This window comes from Micromys minutus (assembly GCF_963924665.1).
Source record: "Micromys minutus genome assembly, chromosome: 1".
Lineage (NCBI taxonomy): Eukaryota > Metazoa > Chordata > Mammalia > Rodentia > Muridae > Micromys > Micromys minutus.
In genome coordinates, this window is record NC_137969.1 from 254,687,622 (window position 1) to 254,696,817 (window position 9,196).

The 9,196-nt window shown below is 51.1% G+C and overlaps 1 gene segment (V, D, J or C); it reads right to left on the reverse strand.

Annotated features, from left to right (window-relative positions):
• Positions 1-7,889: 7,889 nt before the first annotated feature.
• On the reverse strand, positions 7,890-9,196 carry LOC308418050 (Ig alpha chain C region-like). The segment is given in 3 exons: positions 9,001-9,196; positions 8,470-8,796; positions 7,890-8,284 (listed from the first exon to the last, which is right to left on the reverse strand).

Genomic DNA, 9,196 nt, shown 5'->3' on the forward strand with positions numbered 1-9,196 from the left:
ACCTTGTTGAGAAAGAGGCACTTCTTTTGGGTGCAGAGAAGAGGAAACCCCACCTATCCCAGCAGGAACTGTCTCTGTGACTAGTGTTCCCAGCATGGGATGCTCTGTGCCAGCTGCTGAGGACAGCACAGTCAGTGCTCTCAGCCACAGCCTGGTGTGTGGTGAGCCTGTGCATGAACCTCAGTTCCTCTCTCAGCCTGTTCCATCATGGAGGAACACTGCACAGCCTGTCCCCACTGTACTTTGAGCACTCGACACCCTGGACACCCTCTGCCATCCTAGGCCCCAGTCTTGAGCCCCCACAGAACATCAGCCTTTCAGATAAATTTTCCACGTGAGACCCAGAGCCTGATGTGCTGAGGACCTACAGCCACATGTGGGACACGTCCTGAGGGTAGGTGAGAGCCAGGCCTGGTTCTTAGTTCAGTGTCCATGAAGTACAGGTCCAAATTCCTTGACTAATCCATCATGGCTGCCTCCTCATTCTCAGACCCTATGGTCCACTCAGCCCTTCTTAGTCATTTCTTCTGCCTGGCTTTTGGGTAATCCAATGAGGCAGATGCCACATATACAGGCTCATTTAGAACATGGCCTAGTTCCCACCATGTGGTCCCAAAGGCTCCTTTATTACCCTGTCTCCCTGACTTGCCCTGTCCTGTGCCCCTGCCTAGCCATCTGCTCCTGGACATGGAAGGGAGGAACATAAGCGGTAACCTTCCCACAGACCCTAGCCTCCGGGCCTCTAGCTCTGTGACCTCCTGGTGCCCATCAGTCTCCTGCGGCCACATCACTCTGCATGTGTTGCTCATTGGCTCTGCTGGGGCCTGGGTACCAGTGCTGCAGGTCTGCGGCCCTCTTGTCCATGTCTTCCCTGTGCACTTCCCGGGTCTATGGTCTGGTGTGGCTCTGTGTGAGTCCCTGATGACCAGAGGCATGCCCTGCTGTGGGCAATTGCAAAGAATCAGGTAGAGGGTTGGTTGTGTTCAAACAGCTCTGAGGAGTGTAGACAGCGGACCTGGACGTTCAGTAGCCTGGAGCAGCCATCACTGAACAAAACTGGCCAGCGCTCTCTCAGCTCTGCCCACTGTCTCCTGCACTTCACACACTTGGGTTTTACATGAAGCCTGCACAAAGTACAGACTGTACCAGACCCTGATCCCAGACGTCTTTTTCTGAGACATCACATTGTTTGCAGAGCCAGCAAGAAGTGGAACCGTGGACCAGAGGCTCCTGTTGTCCACTAGGTCCCAGGGGAAGTGTCCAGGCTAAGCTACCCTGAGTGTGCAACTCTGAGAACAAAGGCCTGGAGAAGAGGGAGAGGGTAGATGTGTTTGAGGTTTGGAACAGGGAGGCAGGTGCTGGGGGGGCAGTGTATGGGCATGGAACTGGGTGTGAATGCTGTGTCTACCTGTCTGAGGAGTGTTCACACATGGCTATCTTCTGGTGCAAGGCTTTCATCTGAGAGAGAGAGAGAGAGAGAGAGAGAGAGAGAGAGAGAGAGAGAGAGAGAGAGTGTGTGTGTGTGTGTGTGTGGCACGGCCTTCATTTGAGTTCTCGGTGGGCCCATGGAGTAACTCTGTCTTCTGTTTGTTTTCTTGCTTCTCTCTTTTTTTTGCCTGTCTCTGTTGTCTGCTTCTGTCTCTCTGTCTCTCCCTCTCCATGCCTCTTTTTTCTCCTGTGTCTGTGTCTGTCTTTCCTGTGGTCTCTCCTCATTCCTATGTGTACATCTCTGTCTATCTGTCTCTGCCTCTGTGTCCCCTGGTTCTCATTTCTGTCCCTCTGCATATCTTTCTGTCTTTATCTCTCCCAATGTCTGTGTCTGTGTGTTCCCACGTTCCCACACATAGGTATCTTCTCAGAATCTTTAAGTGTCCTGGTCCCCCGTTCCTCATTCCTTGCCTCACTGTTCCCATCTGTGATTCTCAGTGCCTCTGTGCCTGTGTCTCTTGCTGTCTCTGTCTCTTCCATTATTTCTCTCTTTCTCAGTCTTCTCTGTCTCTCTGGATCTCTGTCTTTCTGATTGTCTAATGTCTCTGAGTCTCCCTCATCTCATCTCTGTCTCTCAATACTTCCATGGTCCTTTATTCTTTGTGCTGTCTCTGTGTTGTATGACTCTTTCTCTCTGTCTCTCAGAATCTGTGTCCCTTATGTTATTTCTCCAAGTGACTGCCTTATCTCTTTTAATGACACTATCACATTCTCTCTCTCTCTCTCTCTCTCTCTCTCTCTCTCTCTCTCTCTCTCTCTTTCTCTCTCTGTCTGTCTTTCTGTCTCTCTGTCTATGTCTCTATTTTTCAGAAACTCTGTGATACCTCTTTGATGTGTGTCCCTCTCTGGGCCTGTCTCAATCTTTCTTCCATCAGCTATGAGACCATACACCATGAGTCCAAAGGACTGCCCTCCATAGTCTAGAACCACCTGTGATCTGAAGGACACTGGGACAAGGCATGTGCAGTGGGGGACCTGCCTGTCTGTGGAGCCCCATCTGGAGGGAATAAACTCTCCATTCTGCTTCAGCAGAGCCTGGTTGAGCTGACTATTCTAGTTGTCTGCCTGAAGAGCTGTGTCCTTCAGTGCTGATGGCTGACCTCAGGCTGGTCTTGGCTGTCCTTGGCTGATACTCATTGACATTGGATGGCCCTGGGTAGACCATACTCAATCTTACTTGGACTTGTTTTCATTGGGACAGAACATGGCCTCACTAAGGTATGACTGTAGATGGTCGTGGTTGGCCTTGAGTGATGGGGGTTGGGGTCTCCTCAGTCCCTGCCAGGGCTCCCCTGGCTCCAACCCCTCATTCAGGTACCAGGACCACCTGGTCTGGCCCACTGTGGTGTGATTCTCAGAACAGTAGCTCTGGTCTGGGGCACCTGGGCTGTGATAGGCTCAGGATGACTCAGCTGCCCTCAGCTCAGAGCTATTTTGAGTGTTTCAGCAGGTGATAAACAACAGAGACTTCAGAAGAAAGAAAAACAAGTGGTTACTGTGACCATCCCTGCCCTACCCCCACACCTGTTGACATCTTCACAGTGTTGACCCCAGATATCCAGATCTTAGGTGATAGACAAAGGAGGCTCCAGAAGAGAGGAAAATAATATCTACAAACATGAGCATCTCTGCCCTGCCCCCACCTTCCCTGCAATCCTTCCTCACAATGCAGACCTCACATTTGTAGACCCCAGGTCAGAGGGTCTAGCTCACAGGGCCTGGGCCTCCCTTGTCTCCATTCAGTGTCTCTGAGCCTGGGAAAGTCTGATGAGCAACTCGGTCAGTGTCCCAGTTGCAGCCCAGTGTGTGAACAGTGGTGTGGGATTCTGGAGTCTTCTGTGGGAATCCCCTATACGGATCTTCCTAGTGAGAATGAGGCTGGAGTAGAAAAGGAACTTCTTGTATTGAATACTATTGATTCTGTGGGTCTCAGACAATGGAAGTGAGATGAGGACCAAGGTCCAGTACCTGTGTGGATAAGCAGACTTTGGCGCTTGGGTTCAGGCTTAAAGTCAATGTTGAGGACCAAGTTCCAATTACTAAGTCAGTGCCAATTGATTAGTACAGTACATGCTCATTAGAACCAGAACCCAGTACCTAGGACTAGGGCCCAGGATCCATGCCCAGAGTATAGTGCTGTGGACTAGGGTCAACGACTTAGTAACCATAATCAGGGCACAGTCATCAGAATGTCAGTTTGACCATCAGAACTGTAGTTCTGGAGTGTAGTCCTGGAGTCCAGGGCTTAGTGATGTGCACCACACTTAGTGGTCCGGATGGATCTGGTGATAGGAACCTGAGAACACTGAGTTGGTCCTAAGTGAAGCAATAGAGAGAAGCTCACCAAGACGCTAAGCCTTCATTTTCTGAAGGAAGAGTTCACCGTTCTTGGAAAAATGATTGATGACAGCTGTCTCACTGAAGTTACTTTATTCATACATTATACAGGGTTTATACAGAGTTAGTTGGGGCTGGGAAAGGCTTCAAGTAACAAAGTTATCTTGCCCCTGCTGCGAGGGAGAGCCGACCACCCACACAAATCTCAGTCTCTTTCAACTATGGCTAACCATAATCAAAAGTAAGAATCTTCCAGGAGTGTTTTAGGACCAAGGTTTATGTAGCAGGAAACTCTCATGTGCATATTGTCCAGGGAGCCATTCCTTCAAGGTTCAAACAACCTCAAAACCATTTCTCAACCTCTATTGATTAACCCCAACATAGCAAGGGCTCTGCTGAAACATTTCATTCAAAGCCGGACACAAAGGCTTCACCATTCATTTCATTGTACATTGTTTAGAAACAGCGTTCAGTGATCAGGATCAGGGGTCTATGTGACCAGTATCACAGCCCAGTGATTGGGAATGGGGACTAGTGATCAGGTTAGTTGTTAATGATCAGAACTAGTGATCAATGATCAAGACTAGGCTCAGTAATGAGCACCAAAGCCAGTGATCATGACCAGGATTCAGTGAGCAGGACCAGGGCTCAGGCTTCAGGCCAGGGATCAGGATGATGGTTCAGTTGCCGAAATAGGGCTCAGTGATTATGATCAAGGTTCTCAGCCAGGACCAGAGTTTGCTGTTCCGTGTTTGCCGAGGGTGTTCACAGAGGCTAAACGTTTAGAAGTCAGGTCCAGAGATCAAGCTAATGACCTGGTCTCAGCCTGAAGAGGCCACAAATATTTGTTGAAGCCAGTGTCCGTCTTTGGCTGCAACTACACATCAGTTATGTCTCAGACACTAGACAGTGGGCACCCTGTGTCTATCCTGCCCAACACTGCCACATTCTGTGATGTAAGCAACTGTTTAGCATGGCACCACCACACTGTCTCTGACCCCCTCCCCCAGTCCTTTGTTAATTTTTGCTTCTGAGAGTGAGAAATGTTGCTTTTGCATCAGTTTATTGCTCAGGGAAGTATGCGAGTGGGGTGGGAAGTTGTCACGGTGGCCTTAGCACTGAATAGTGTCCCTGCAAAGACAAGAGTGATCAGCCGCAAGGGATCCCAGAGTTCCGTTATGCCTTCCTTTGTGCCGAGGTCTCAGCCCGGTTTCTGGAAGACTGGGTTGAATCCAGGAAGTGATGTCATCATCTACTTCCTTAATGTTTGTGAAGGGTTGCAAGGCCACATGTGGAGGGACCCAAGTAAATCCTGAATGCCCCGCCCCCACCCTGTACCCCACCATCTCCATGACTGCCACCTGTGGCTGACTCCTGGTCAGTACTGGGGGACCTCTTTGCTGCCAAATGGGCCTCGAACAGCTGTAACAGTGAGTGCTGTACTGTAGAACAAGCTCAGTAGGAAGAGGGTGAGGAAGGTCACAGTGGTGGGCCACAGGCTGGCACCCGGGGCCTCTTCCTCCAGGATGTCTTGTGACTGGTCCAGTAGCACATAGGAAAGTGGCTCTTGATATCCTGTAAGACATAGATGACCTTCTAGATCCAAACCCACGGAGTTGGGGACTCAGGATTAAGGCCTCTGTTTCTATGCCTCCTTGGGCTTTGGGGACAGTGGTGGTAGGGGTGGGAAGGGACTTGTTTAGGGATAATGAGAAGACATGGTCCCAAGTAAGGGGCTGGAATCCTTGAAGTTCTTGAGATGCCCCAAGGCCCATCCCCCATTCTCCTGCCCCCAGGACCTTAATCAGAAAGCTCTGTCTCTGGGCCTCTGAGAAGAGTTTGAGCCCAAGGCCACTTGAGTCTCAGTCCTCTCTAGATATTTAGCAACACCTCATGAAGCCCAAGTTTTTAGGCTAAACTTGGCCTGGCACTAGGGTTGGGTAAGATCAGATACTCTCAAATACATAGAGGCCAACCTGATTTCTGGGCCGAGGTTGGAATACCAAGGGCTGGACTTGGTCAGTGGTCAGAGGAACTGTGACTGGGGGATAAACCATCAGTAAAGGCTCCCAGTAAAGACAACCCTGTTGTCCTCAGGGTCTCCACGCATAGAACTTTCATTTTAAGTGGAAGTAGAAATTGTGTGCTGATAGTCAATCACATGTATTTCTGTCACTGCAGCTATCCACCCACCCATCCATCCATCCATTCATCCATCCATCCATCCATCCATCCAGCCATCCATCCACTCACCCACTCACCCATCCATCCACCCACCCACCCACTTGTCCATCCATCCACCCATCAATCTATCAATCCATCCATCCATCCATCCATCCATCCATCCATCCATCCATCCACTCACCCACCCACCCATCCATCCATTCACCCACCCACCCATCGATCCACCCACCCACCCACCCACCCACTTATTCATCCATCCATTCATCCACCCATCCATCTATCCATCCATCCATCCATCCATCCATCCATCCATCCACTCATCCATCCATTCTCCCCATCATTCACTTGTATATCCATCCACTCACCCTCCAGCCCGCCTCTCCCGACTACTGTGATCCTTGTGCGTCCCTGCCTCCTCTCCCTGTGTGGATCCAGTCTTTCACCCATTGGTCTCTCCTTACTAGAATTCTGTGTTATGGGTCAGGCCTTGGATTCCATGGGTGGCTATAGTGCTTTACTGGGTCTGTTGCTCTTGCTGTTCTCAGGGGTTCCAAGCTGGAGAGGTTCTATGGTGTGCACGGGCCTTTACTCACTCTTGCTCTGAGAGCAAAGGGAAGTTGCTAGAACCCAGCCTCCTGGAGAGGTTCTGCAGGCCTGTGAGACAGGAGCAGGGGCCCCACTGCCCTCTTGTGGGCATCCGGGTGCCAAGTATACCTGGTTGTAGAACTTTGTGTTCTAGGGGTGCCCATGGAGGAGGCCACGGCCTGTGTGGGAGTGGGTCTCTATAACGTGCTCCTGTCTTTCCAGCTTGCCATTTACCCTGTTCCTGGAGGGGCCGATGGCCTTGTCCATGAGTTGTGTGTAGTTGTCAGGGTTGAGCCTGGAAATTCTTCAGGGGGCTCAGGAGGGGACTCTCCTTGCTTTCCAGAAGCTGGGTGTGGGCTTCGTCCTCCTCCAGGGCTCAGGTCTGTGTGAGTATGCAAATGTGAGTGTATGTCCATGTATGCTCATGTGCATGTATGAATGTAGAGCGGGGTGTATGCCCATGTGGATATATGCAGAGAGGGTGCTGCTGAGGGCTGTCTGTGCTGTGTTATGTCTCTTTCCCATGAATCAGTGGTCACCGTGAGTGGCTATGTCTCCATTCAGGACTGGTCCATTGAGGGTGGGTGGCATCATCTTCCCAGTGCCCCTTGAATTCACCCTCATTCCTTTACCATCCCTACTGTGATCCCCAGGTGATACCAGCCTTGATCTTGCTACTCTGTTGCCCCATCTGTCCTTTTCTTGTTGGAGACAGTAGCTGCAAGCTAATCCACAAACAGCCACACTGCCCACTAGTCAGAGTCCTTCTGCAGGAACCCATTGCTCTTGGGACTGTCCCCTGAGCTTTGCCTGTCTTGGCTGAATCTGCTCACCTTGGATTTCATCCCCATTCTTACCTCCCATTCATTGCATTCACGTTCACATGACAGGTACACACACTCACAGGCACACACGTGCTCATAGGGACACAGATATAGTCACACACTTATACCCACATACATACCTATAAACCCACAGGCACACACAAACTCACTCCTCTCTTGTTACACACAGGTACACACACAAACTAAGGCACATGGAGTCACATCCATTAGTGAGTCACATAAGCACTCACTAATACTTATACAGGCACACACATGTACTCTAGGTATGCAGGGCCTTCAAAGTCTCTGAGGCCTAACAGGCTCAGGTGGGGGGTGTTCCTTCCTCCCTGGGCCCTGACCCCTCCCTGTGTTCTTAGACCCCGAGGATGATGGACAGGCACTGGATTGAAGTGCAGGGATACTTTGGATGAGCACAGAGTTTATTTAAGGAGTAGGGGCAGGCAGGGTGGCTCAGTAGCAGATGCCATCTCCCTCTGACAAGATCACAGACACGTTGACGTTGGTGGGTTTACCCGAATTATGGTCGATGGTCTTCTGGGTGAAGGACATGGGCAAGGCCTCATGGCCCACTATGCAGGAGTACTGGATACCCTCTTTCCAGGTTTCAGCTGACACACGCAGTACACTTGTCACCATGTAGGTGGTGGCTCCATTGCCTGGCTCCTTTAGGGGCTCAAACACAAGGTAGCTTTCAGAGGGCAGCTCCTCATTTCCTCGCCGCCAGCGCAGCAGCACATCTTTAGGGCTGAATCCTCGCACCAGGCACGTCAGGGACACGAGCTCATTCAGGGCCAGCTCCTCCGACGGCGGCGGGAGCAGGTGGACCTGGGGTGGAATGTTGTTCCCTGGAAGGTAGAAAAAAGAGTTATGGCTCAGATAAGGAGAGCAAAGACCCCTCTGCCCTTCCCTTCTGGGCGGTTCCCCAGATAGCTCCAGTTTCCCTCTGTGACACAGGACATCTGTATTATAGGGAGAAAGGCACATAAGCAGGGAACGTCATACAATGCCCCCGGTATGCATCTGGGCCCACCTTTGGTTTTAGAAATTGTGCCGGTTAAAGTCTCGGATTCAGGGTGGGTCACTGTGCATGTGAAGGTCTCTCCATTGTTCCAGCGATCAGCACAGCCAGGCAGGATGCTGGACACACTGTAGCAGCCACAGACATCCTTCACAGGCTCCTTCTGCACGGCATCCTTCCCAGTGCTGGGATTCCAGGTGAAGACGGCTCCCTCAGGCTTTCTCAGGCCACTCAGAGTACACGTGAGGCTGGCCTCTGAACCCAGGAGCAGGTCCTCAATAGCTGGCCGCTGCAGTGACAGGTGGAGTTGGCAGGGTAGTAGAGGAGGGGGAGGTGGAGCTGGAATGAAGAAGTCTAAGTAAATCAGCATATTCTCCTTTACTGTCCCCTTTTCTAGATGTTCTGAGGCCCCAGGTCCTTCTGGCCTATTCACATCCCCTTCCCCCATTCCTCATGAGAGGTTTCTGAGGTTCCCCGTGGATGGGTTATATGGGCCCATGTTAAGGCAGGACTTACTTATCCCACCCTACTAACCTTCCTTACCAGTGCACTCCACGTTCACTTCTTTGTTGGAGTTAGTAGGGCTGTGTTGCACAGAGCATGTCACAAATTCTTCTTCTGGGCACTTTTCAGCTGGAAGGGTCAACTGGCTGCTCATGATGTACCGTCCCCCAGCCAGAGCAGGTGGGAAGTTTATGGTGGTTATGCCTGCCCCACTCTTGCCCCAGGTCACATTCAT